Source organism: Furipterus horrens, unplaced genomic scaffold (assembly GCF_987537825.1).
Source record: "Furipterus horrens unplaced genomic scaffold, mFurHor1.1.pri manual_scaffold_11, whole genome shotgun sequence".
Lineage (NCBI taxonomy): Eukaryota > Metazoa > Chordata > Mammalia > Chiroptera > Furipteridae > Furipterus > Furipterus horrens.
This window is the reverse complement of record NW_028327181.1, coordinates 9,673,380-9,685,290: the sequence shown is the minus strand read 5'-3', so window position 1 is coordinate 9,685,290 and position 11,911 is coordinate 9,673,380.

The window sequence follows — 11,911 nt, the reverse complement described above, 5'->3', positions numbered from 1 at the left end:
CACTGCGTCCTCTTTGCCCCAGCTCCGCCCCTCCTACCTGTCTGGATGAGTATTTCTTCTTTATATCTTTGTTTGCTGGACTTCCATGCACTTTGATTTTCTGGAACTTCTGGTTGTTTCTAGTTTTGAGGTAGTTGTGTTCCTTCTTAGTTGTGGAGGGAGATGCAGCATGTCTGTCTAGGCCTCTGTCTTGGCCGGAAGTCAAGGCCTTCAGTTTTCTAACTCATTTCTTTATCAATAAATATCTATGGCACAACTGCTATCTGACAGGCACTGTGGTAGACCTGGAGATTGAATGATGGGCAAAACCAGTCCCATGCTCCGTGCTCTTAGTGCTTATGATCTGGTAGGGAAAAGATACATTAATCAAACAACTGTCCAACAGTCATCTCTGACAAATGCTAGGAACACGAAATGCAACCTAGTGAGGGGACATGACCTAGTCAGGAGGTCCAGGAAGACTTCCTTTGGGAAGTGACAATTGAGATTTTTAAGACTGTATGTGTTAAACAGTGAATAAGGTTAACACCAATGATAGTGATCATGGCAGGCAATGCCCCCAACTCCCCCTAGGTGGCAATAAAGAGCAATGAGAAATATTCCCGCCATCATCCAAAAAATTGAATGTCTAATTTTAGGTGTGAATGAACATGGTAAAAACTTCAAGTAGTATATGAGGTATTAATAAAAAAAAGTCTCCATCGCATCTTATCCAAATTCCTATTTCCTTTCCCCCCAAATAAACTGTTGAGAGTTTCTTACTTTGGGGGGGACATAGTTTGTTATAGTTGTATAACTTTCCAGAAGTACTTGCTTATATCTCTCTCCTTTAAGAAGCTGACACAATTGGGACTCCCCCCACCCCTTAGTATGTATTTCCATGTCAGCACATACAGATCTCCCTCATTTTTAAAATGGCTTCATATTCCATAACAGTAATGTTAACATTTATAGAGTGCTTACTGTATACCTGGCAGTGCCCTAAGCACCTCCCTTGTTTTAAGCCACTTAACCCTCACAAAGCCCTAAAAGGTGCATTCTATTACAGCAGTCCCTCTCTATATCGTGGTTCACTTATCGCGGCCTCACTGTATCGCAGGATTTTAAAAAATACATTTAATTATTTATCGCAGGTCTTTCGCTATATCGTGGGATTTTGCGATACTGTATACGTATGTTGTTAAAGTTACGTAGGTTTAAGAGTGTAGAATAAATGCAAGGTTCCTACTTCACAGGGGGTGGGGTGGGGTCTAGAATGTAATACCCTCAATAAGTGAGGGAATACTGTATTATTCCCACTTTTCATATGAGAAAACTAAGGCACAGTTAGTAAATGGTGGAGTCAGCATTTAGATAGAGGACATTTGACTCCTGAGTCTATACTCTTTTTTTTTTTTTAATTGATTTTTGAAAGAGAGAGAGAGTGAGTTATATTAATTTGTTGTTCCACTTACTGATGCATTCATTGGTTGATTCTTGTATGTGCCCTGACCGGGAATTGAACCCACAACCTTGGCATGTTGGTACAACACTTTAACCAACTAAGCTCCCCAGCCAGGGCCTCTGAGTCTGCACACCTAACTACTTTGTTAAACTACTGTAGCATAGACGTACCCTGTTTGACTTAGATCTCTGTTTTCTTAATGCTCTTTAAAAGTTAGTTATCTTTTAAAAATTGGGCTAAAATATACTGTTGTAAAATATACCCAGGATTTTGTCTGATGCATGTATGGTAAGGCCAACAGATCAGGAAACAAATGCCCCTGTAAAGTTTATTACTCTCAGTTTCCAGGAGGAGGGGGACCTCAGGGCTACAAGAGAGAACCCTGAGTTGGTTTTAGGTGGAGAGTGTAAGGGGAAGCTTGCTCTAAACACCCCTATTGTGGTTTCCGAGGAAGAGAATGGGCAAGACAAAGTCAGCAGTTTGGGACTGGGTAGTCGGTAATTTTGGTTGGCTCTGGGATATGGGGGTGGTCTTTAATTCTCTGGTCCCCCGCCCTGGGATGATTAGGAAAGAGGAATTTTGCCACCTGGAGTGTAAAAGCCAGAGAAAAGAAGTAGTTCAGAGTATGGTTTTTGCATTGGTTGGTCTGCGTGTTCCAGATAGGTCATTTACTGTATCACTAGAAGTTAGTTAAACCTTGGGAGGGGCAGTCTCTCCCTATCCCTGTGGCCCCAAGATGTCAAAGCATCATAAAGTATAGAAAAAAAGAAAAGAACAATACATGTACATAACATCAGATTTACCATTTTAACCAATTTTTAAATTCTCACCCAAAGAACTTTTTGTTGATTTTTTAGAGAGAGTGGAAGGGACAGAGGGAAACATGAATGTGAGAGAGAATCACTGTTTGGATCATACCCACCTGGACTGGGGATCAAACCCGCAACCTAGGTATGTGCCCCAACCGGGAATCTAACCTGCAGCCTTTTGGCTATGAGATGATGCTCCAACCAGCTGAGCCACATGGGCCAGGGCCCATTTTAACCATTTTTAAGTGTACAGTTCCGTGACATTAAATACATTCACATCATGGGGCAAGCATCACCATCCATCTCAAGAATTGCTTTCATACTGCAACTGAAACATTATACCCATTAAATGATAACTTCCTGTGCCTCCCGAAGCCCCTGCGAAGTGCTGTTCCACATCACGTCTCTATGCACTTAACTAAGCACCTTATATGGGTGGAATCACAGTATCTGTCCTTCTGTGTCTGGCTTATGTCACTTGGGAAGGCTCATGCCTGTTGTAGCAGGTGTCAGAATTTCCTTCCTGTTTAAGGCTGAATAATATCCCACTGTGTGTATATATTACATTTTGTCTACTCCTTCATCCATCGATGGACACTCAGGTTGCTTCCACCCTTTGGTTATCGTAAATAATGTCGCTGTGAACAGGGTTGTACGAGGATCTTTTTGAGTCCTGCTTTCAATTCTTTTCGGTACATACCTGGAACTGGAATTGCTGGTTCATAGGTAACTCCGTGTGTAATTTTTTGAGGAACTGCCGTACTGTGTTCATGATGGCTGCACCAGTTTATATTCCTACCAACGGTGTATAAGCGTTCCAGTTTCTTCACATCCTCCTGTGTGGTGTCCAGAAGTTTTTATCATTTTATGTTTAACATTAAGATCTGTGATCTGTTTTGAGTGCACTTATATGTATGGTGTAAGGTATGAGTTGAGGTTTATTTTTTGGCATGTGGACGCTCAATTTTTCCAGCATCGTCTGTTGAAAACACTATTCTTTCCCCTTTGAATTCCTTTTGCACCTTTGTCAAAAATCAAATGACCATATGCGTGCAGGTCTATTACCGAACTCTGTCTGGCTCCATTCATCTGTGTATCTATCCTATTACCAACATCACACTTTCTCGATAACTGTAGCTTTATAGTAAGTCTGTGAAATTAGGCACTGTGAGTCCTGAAACTCTTCTCTTCTTTTTCAAAATGCTTTGAGCTATTCTAGGTCTTGCCATTGCCTATACATTTTAAACTTAGCTTATCAATTTCTGCAAACAGTCTTGTTGAGATTTTGAAGAGGGTTGTAGTCTTTTTATTTATTCACATATTTAACATTTCCAGTACTTTTTTTTCTTTTCTTATAGATCCTAATTTCCATCTGGCTTCATTTCCCTTCACCCTGGAGGACTTCTTTTAGCATTTCTTGTACTGCAGACCTCCTGGAAACTAACACTTTAAGCTTTTGTTTAGCTGAAAATGTCTTTATTTCACTTTCATTTTTGGAGGATATTTTCACTGGGAGCTTGACAATGTTTTTTTTCTTTAGCATTTTAAAGTTGTCATTCCAGTGTATTCTGTAGTCCATTGTTTCTGATGAGAAGTCAATTATTTTTACCACTGTTTTCATGTGGATAATGTATCTTTTACACCTCTGGCTGCTTTTTATATTTATTTATTTTTATCTTTGGTTTCTAGCAGTTTGTGTAGGTGTGTGTGTTTCCCTATGATTTTATCTGGATTAGGGGTTTTTGAGCTTCTTAGGTACGTGAGCTGATATTTTAAATAAAATTTGGGAAAGATTTTAGTCAATACTGCTTTACAATTTTTAAATGCTCTTCTCCCCTTGTCTGAGGAGAGCAGTTTGAGAACAAAAAATTATACACAAAGGAGAACAGAACCGAGAGAATCAAAGAGAAACAGGAGCTATAGACTGTTGACATCATGATCCACTGGAGCAACTCAGTCCTGAAGTTTGTCCTCTGTCTGAAGTTCTCCACGTGAGAACCAGTAACTTCTCTTACTATTTAAGTCAGTTGGATTTTCTGCTGCTTGCAACCACGAGCATTCTAAATCATATGCTCAGATTAGCTTGTATTCTTAAAAACAGGAATGCAGTTGTCTTTATTTTCTTCTGTGGATATCAATTACTACACATAGAAAATAAATTTTACACATAGAAGTGAGACCTTCAATATCTGACAAGTTTCCATACAGAAAATGTGTTGCAATGAATACAAATCTGTCCCAAAAGTTTAGCCCGTACAAGTTTATGTCAAGCTTGAACCTAATTAGGGAAAGTGCGAAAAAGGCAATTAATCATTTCATTCTGTTTTTTTAAAGTATATTTTATTGATTATGCTGTTACAGTTGTCCCAATTTTTTTCCTCTTTGCTCCTCTCTGCCCAGTATCTCCCTTCCCTCCAGCAATCCACCCCCCACCCCCCTTAGTTCATGTCCATGGGTCATGCATGTAAGTTCTTTGGCTTCACCCTTTCCTATGCTGTTCTTAACATCCCCCTGTCTATTTTGTACCAACCAATTATGCTTCTTAATCCCTGCACCATTTCCCCATTTCTCGCCTTTCCTCCTCCCAGCTGATAACCCTCCAAATGATCCCCATACCTATGATTCTGTTCCTATTCTGGTTTGCTTAGTTGGATTTTGTTTTATTTTTTAGATTCAGTTGTTGATAGTTGTGAGTTTGTTGTCATTTTAATGTTCATAGTCTTGATCTTCTTTTCTTTAAGTAAGTCCCTTTAATATTTCTTATCATTATGTCTTGGTGATGATGAACTCCTTTAGCTTTATCTTGTCTGGGAAGCACTTCATCTGCGCTTCCATTCCAAATGATAGCTTTGTTGGATAGAGTAGTCTTGGTTGTAGGTCCTTGCTTTTCATAATTTTGAACACTTCTTGCCAGTCCCTTCTTGCCTGCAAAGTTTCTTTTGAGAAATCATCTGAGAGTCTTATGGAACCCCTTTGTAGGTAACTCTCTTGTTTTCTCTTGCTGCTTTTAAGATTCTTTATCTTTAACCTTTGGCATTTTAATTATGATGTGTCTTGGTGTGGTCCTCTTTGGGTCTAACTTGTTTGGGACTCTCTGTGCTTCCTGGACTTGTATGTCTATTTCCTTCACCAAATTTGGGAAATTTTCTTTCATTATTTTTCACATAAGTTTTCAATTTCTTGCTTTTCCTCTTCTCCTTCTGGCACCCCTATGATTCAAATGTTGGCACGTTTAAAGTTGTCCCAGGGGTTCCTAAGCCTCTTCTTGCTTTTTAAAATTCTTGTTTCTTCATTCTGTACTGGTTTACTGTTTATTTCTTCCTTATGTTCCAAATAGTTGATTTGAACCCCAGCTTCCTTCCCTTCACCATTGGTTTCATGTGGGTTTTCCTTCGTTGCATTCAGCATAGCCTTCACTTCTTCCCTTATACATTTGCCGTACTCGAGCATGTCTGTCAAGTCTGTGAGCATCTTTATTACCAGTGTTTTGGACTGTCTGTTAGGCTGACTGTCTACTTGTGGCTTAGTTCTCCCACTGGAACCTTAATATGCTCTGTCTTTTGGACCATACTTCTCTGAATCTTTAACTTGATAGCCTCCTGTGTTTGTCTCTGTGTCTTAGGTAGAGCTATCGCTCCTGTTATGTTGTAAGGGGCGGGGACTTAGGTATTCATCAGTACAGGCGACCTGTTTCACCACCTTGTGACGCTGTATGTAGGGGAGGGTTCTGAGAGGGAACAATGCCGCATGCTCAGCACTTGCCCCCTTTCCAGGCACTTCTCCCCCTTCTCATATGGGACTGGCACCCTTCTAGCTGTTGCCCTAGTTGTGGTTCCCAGGATGGGTGGGTTTGAGGATGTTCTAGGACCATGGGGCCTCTAAACAAATGGACCAGAAGGTTCCTTCTCTGCTCCAACCCCCACTTTTCACAGTCAGAAGTAATGAGGCTTTATTTTCCCCGGTGCTGTAACTGAGCTGCACGGTCCGGTCTGGGGCTGGGATCGCTCCCCAGGAGTCCCTCCTCACGTTTATAATGTGTGACTGAGCTTTCCTGTGTGACTGCACTTTCCACTGGCCAGCCACAGCCACTGTCTTGCTGCTGCCACCACCAATGCCACCAGTGCCAGACTGTGTCCTCTCCACCCTGACTCCGCCCCTCCTACCTGTCTGGGTGAATGTTACTTGTTTATATCTTTGTTTATTGGACTTCCATGCAGTTTGATATTCTGGTAGTTCTGGTTGTTTTTAGTTTTGAGGTAGTTGTATTCCTTCTTATGGCTGTGGAGAGAAGTGAAGTGTGTCTACCTACACCTCTGTCTTGGCCAGAAGTCTCCAACTGAAGCTTTTGTTCCATTCTGTTTTGTTTTTGTAAAAAATAATGTTAGTTTTTCTTAATTATGAACTAAATTATGAAGGTCAGTTTTTGATTTATGGGAGTCAGTCAAATGTAGTGATTAAGACCATGGATTTTAGAACCAAACTGTCTGGGCTCAAAACTTAACTCTGTGAAGTTGGGTGACCTTGAATGAGTAACTGGACTTCTCTGTGCCTCAGTTTCCTCAAAGGGAAAGATGGATCAATAGTAGTGTTTATATCTAGGGTTGTTAATGACAATTCAGTGAAAGTACATTTTAAGGGCTTAGCAAAATACTTAGCAGATAGCAAGCCATAATTTCTGCCACAGTATTATTTTTATAATTATCTACTTTTTTAAAAAGAGGATTAAGCAACTTTTGGGGGGCAGAATAGCTAAGTTTAGAATTGCAGAATATAGAGACTTAAGAATGGGCCCCACTGAGCCAGCCTTTGTCTGCCGCGGTTACTGGGAATTTCATTACTATGCTGCCTGCCTTTGGTGTTTCTAAAGAACAGAGATGTGAATAATTGTGTCTACATTGCTTTTGAGAATTTTAAGGCTAGAACTAAGTCTTAGAGTGAGCTAGTCTGAAAATTACCCTGGAAATCAGCCAAAAATCTGGTTCAAAAGCAACAGACGGTACTTCAGAGCTTTGAACTAGTGACTACTGGCAAGTCCTGTCCTGGCGGGGAGTTGAGGCCCTGGAGCCAGCCTCCCCGGGTTCCAATCCTAGATCTACCACTTTCTAGTTATGGCCCCGGGCAAGTTACTTAACATTCCCGTGCCTCAGTTTCCCCACGTATGAAAAGTGGACAGGCAGTAGTACTTCATCAGCTGGTTCTTGCAAAGATTAAACGGCCCAAGTGCTAAGAACAGCGCCGGGCACAGTATGATCTTTAAAAAGCATTATCTCTGTTTCCCTTTTACTGTACGGTGGTTCCTCCAGAAACTGTTGCTTGTTTTGTCTATCAGAGCTGTGTGATTTCCCTCAGCTCGTTTCTGGATCCCGTTACACAAGCACAGAGGGTCATAAAAGGCAAAGAAATGTGCAGTTCCTCAAAGGGACCCCCTACGGTGCCTTTCTTGTCGTCTCCACTAGGGGGCAGTGCAGCCCCAAAGGAGGCCGTGGGGAAGGGCCAGCCATACAAGTTGTGGTTCATATCTTCTTAAAATAAGTTGGGTGTTCATGTGTTTTCATAATTTCCTTTTATTCTAAATCATCATGATAAGTGATACAAAAATAAGTGAGAATGTTCTGGGACAGGACTTTGAACTAAGTCCTTGGTTAATCACATCTTCCTTTAAAAATAAGGTTTAAAGCTGCCAGATAGCAATGAAAAATAAGGCCAAGGCGATGAGGTAGTATTTGGTTCTGTTCTCTTTTCCTGCGTTTGCACCCTTATTAGTTAATATATTTATTCATCCTTACATTCAATAAGTAATTACTGAAAACCTTCCATGTGCCAGGCACCAGGCGTGCAGAAGGGAATGAACATGATTCCTGCTCTCAGAGGGGCTGATTGTGCGCTGGGGGAGACAGATAGGAAATGGTCATTACCCAGTTGATTACTGTTTCTCATGACCATTGTGATAAACCTTAAAGTAAACCACAGAGCTGTGTGAGTGTGCAGAAAGGAGACCCTAATATTCCTGAAGAGTTGGCATATCAGAGGAGGCTTCTGTGAAGGAGAGGCATTTAATCCAAGGCAAAGGAGTGGATGTTAGCTGGCGGGGCTGGGTCAGGGGTGCTAAGGGAGAGGAGACTTTTACTCATTTAAGAAATCTGTATAAAGCATCTGCCATGTGCTACGTTCTTTTCTAGGTGAAGCAGAAATAAAATAGGATGATGTGAGAGCTAGGGACTAGGGGCAGGTGGCTGCCTTAGATAAGAAGCTGAGACCTGGAGGAAGAGGAAGAGGAAGATCCAGCCATGTGAAAATCTGGGAAATAGTTTTCTGGGCAGAGGAAATAGCATATACAAAGGCCCTGTGGCAGGAATGACCTTGGCATGTTTGGGGAGCAGCAGAAAGGCCAGTGTGTGGCTACAGAAGAGTGGAGGTGGGGAGCGGTAGAAGGTGAGCCCTGAAAGGCACCACGGGTCTAAAGAGCTTTGTGGGCCCTGGCTCAATGTCTGGGTTTTCATTGCATGGGACGCCATCGCGTGGGCGGGTTGGGCTTTAGCAGAGGAATGACTTGGTTTCATTTAGGTTTTGAGATCAGGGCTGTTGTATGTGTATTGTAGTGGGAGGAACGTGAAAACAGGGTATGGTGGGCAGAATAACAATCCCTAGGACATCCCATATTATTCCCTGGAACCTGTGACTGTGTCAGGTTACAAGGCAAGGGTGGGAGTAAAGTTGTTAACAGCTGCCTTTAAAATACAGAGACTGGCCCTGGCTGGTGTGGCTCAGTGGATTGAATGCCAGCCTGTGAACCAAAGGGTCGCTGGTTTGGTTCCCAGTCAGGGCACGTGCCTGGGTTGCGGGCCAGATCCTCAGTTGGGGTAGTGCGAGAGGCAACCACATATTGATGTTTCTCTCCCTCTCTCTCCCTCCCTTCCCCCCTCTCTAGAAATGAATAAATAAAATATTTAAAAAAATAAAAATAAAATAAGGAGATTGGCCTGGATTGGGATGAGAGGTGGCAGGAATGCAATCACAAGGGTCCATAAGTGGGAAAGAGGGGGACAAAGGAGTCAGACCCAGAGAAAGAGTCCAGGGGCCATTGCTGTCCTTGATGATAGAAGGAGGCCAGGAGCCAAGGAATGTGGGCAGCTCTAGAGGGTGGAAAAGGCAAGACTATGGATTTTTCCCTTAGAGCCTCCAGAATGGAATGCAACCCTGCCAGCATCTTGATTTTGGCCCAGTGAGACCCATTTCAGACCTTTGACCTCCCAAACTGTAAGATAATAAATGTGCGCTGTTTTCAAGTCACTACGTTTGTGGTATTTGTTACAGCATCCGTTGGAAACTAATACACAGGGAGACCTATAAGAAGGCTACTGTAATTGTTTAGATGAGCTTTGGTACTGGCTCAGGATGTATTTACTTACCGTACCCACAAGGCATTGCTATCTGTGTTAGGTCCTCTTTCATGCCGGTCGGCAGGCCATTTGTTATCTCTACAGAGGCAGGATTTGGCTTTTCTCGAGTTCCTGTTCACATACTCACTGGGAAGCACAACCAGTCCCCATACATGGGATTCCACGCCACCTGGCCAGTCAACAGTCGGTGACAGTGCCAGGAGCAGACAGCTTTGGAAAACCGAATGCCAGAGCACCTCAGTGAACCAGCACATGAGTGCAAAGTGGGAAAGTGTACACCCGGACCGGAAAGGGAGGACAGTTGTGAGGGGACCACCGCAGGTTTGACCTGGCTGCTCCTCTGAGTGCTAGAACGGGGACACAGGGGAACCTCAAATCCCCAACACAAAACACGCACAAGGGAAACTTTGTGCTTCTCTCTCCTGACTCCCTGATGAATAATCTCTATTGGAACAAGTAATAAATAAGTCAGTCTCTATTGGTAAGGGGATTCTTTCTTCCTGTGACTTCTCCAGGGACGGTGGGTGATGCTCGGGCAGTCCTTTTGCCTCTCTTTGTATTTGTCAAAATCTCAATTCAAAGTGTCTTAGTTTTGAGACCTATTTTAATAGGGTAACTCCCCAGGCTCAAGTATTCAATATCCATGAGTATTTTTGAATGTGGGTGCTGTCTTAGAGTAATATTTTTTTTTTTTTATAGTCGGTGACCCAAAACAGTTTCTTATATTTAGAAGCCCAGGTCTAGGGTTACGTATCAAGATACATGCATAATGCTGTTTTGCTGAATGCAGCTGTCCTGGTGCAGGCCAAAGATAATTTGCTGATACAGGAGCTGAGGCCAGCGATTTCGTGTCTGCATCTGCTTCTGCCCATAACTCGTGGGCAAAGATAGGGCAACATTCACAAGCTGTAGTGTATCACCCTGAGTGATGCACAGAGCGGCGGGTCAGGGATGTTTGCGCCCCAAGGCTTCCACTCTGGGAATCAGCCGGTGCTCCCTCCTGCAAAGCGACTGTGTGACACCCTTTGTGCCTCTGTCTTAGCACTCTCAAGTTTCCTTCTAATTGTGTAGGCGCCTGTTCCCCTGTGAGACAGTGAACCCTTCCCAGGGGGCTGTCTTTATCATTTTGGCATCTCCAAAGCCTAGCCCTGTTTCTGTGGTTGAACAGGTGCTCTGTAAGTAACGATCAAGTGCGGAAATGGACGAGGGTGGGAACAGAATGGGGAAATTGTTTGAGAAGCTATTCGATTGTTTTTCTCCTGCTTGTGGCAGGTCCAGGAAGAAGCAGCGAGCTTAATGCAGGATAGTGCTGCTCAGCGTCGGCCTCTCCTCCTTCTGGTAAAAGCACTTTGGTTTTTCCTTTGGGGAAACCACCCTTCCCACACCCTCAATCCATAAAATTTGGGTGGAGCTGACCTCACCCTGCGCTCCACTGGCTGAATGGTGCCCCAGGTCTGGCTAAAGAGGGCGCCACGCACCCCTGGCCACTGCAGCCGTTTGCATTGGAAGGGTGGCCGCACCTGTTTGTTACTGGCTGGTGTCCATTCTGATGGGTTGATTTCAGTTCAGAATCAATTGTGCATTATTTTATTATTTCAAATTGGACCATTTCTTCCCCCCGTAGCTATTGAATATTGGGGAGGAGACACTTGACTTCTGCAGGCATAGCTAGGGTGGTAGGATGGAGCCTGAAGCTGCTGGCAGCCAGTGGCGACTATGAAACCAAAGTGAACTCAGGAAGTTGAAACTTAGAAAGAGATAGGGAGAAGAAGTTCTTCATAATGGCCGAGCACCAAGATCCAGCCACGCCTGAAGCACTCCCTGTACTTTTCAGTGATATGAGCCAGTAAACTACTTTTTTTGCTCTGGCCATTTTTCTTTTTTTTTTTTTTTTTGTCATTCACTGCTGAAAGGGTCTCCTGCTGATGCACTTGGTCAGTCCTTTTTCTGACTCTGTTTTTGGAGTGGAGTAGGGGCGATCTCAGCCTTGCAGAGGCCCTTGGGAGGACTGTCACCCCCACTTTGTCAACATGAAAGCTCTCTGCCGGGCCCTGGGACCCAGCGAGCATCAGACCCCCTCTCAATCCCCGTGATCTCACTGAGTACTTTAGTGGGATCCACATTTTCAGTGCATCCAAGGAGGGCCTTTCAGACAGTAAGTTAGTCCCGCATTGATACCTCTCTAGCCCCAGCCCTGGCTTCAGCGGGTATCCATAAGCCCACTTTGGTTGGGGGAGTCTCTAGAGGGTTAGGAACCC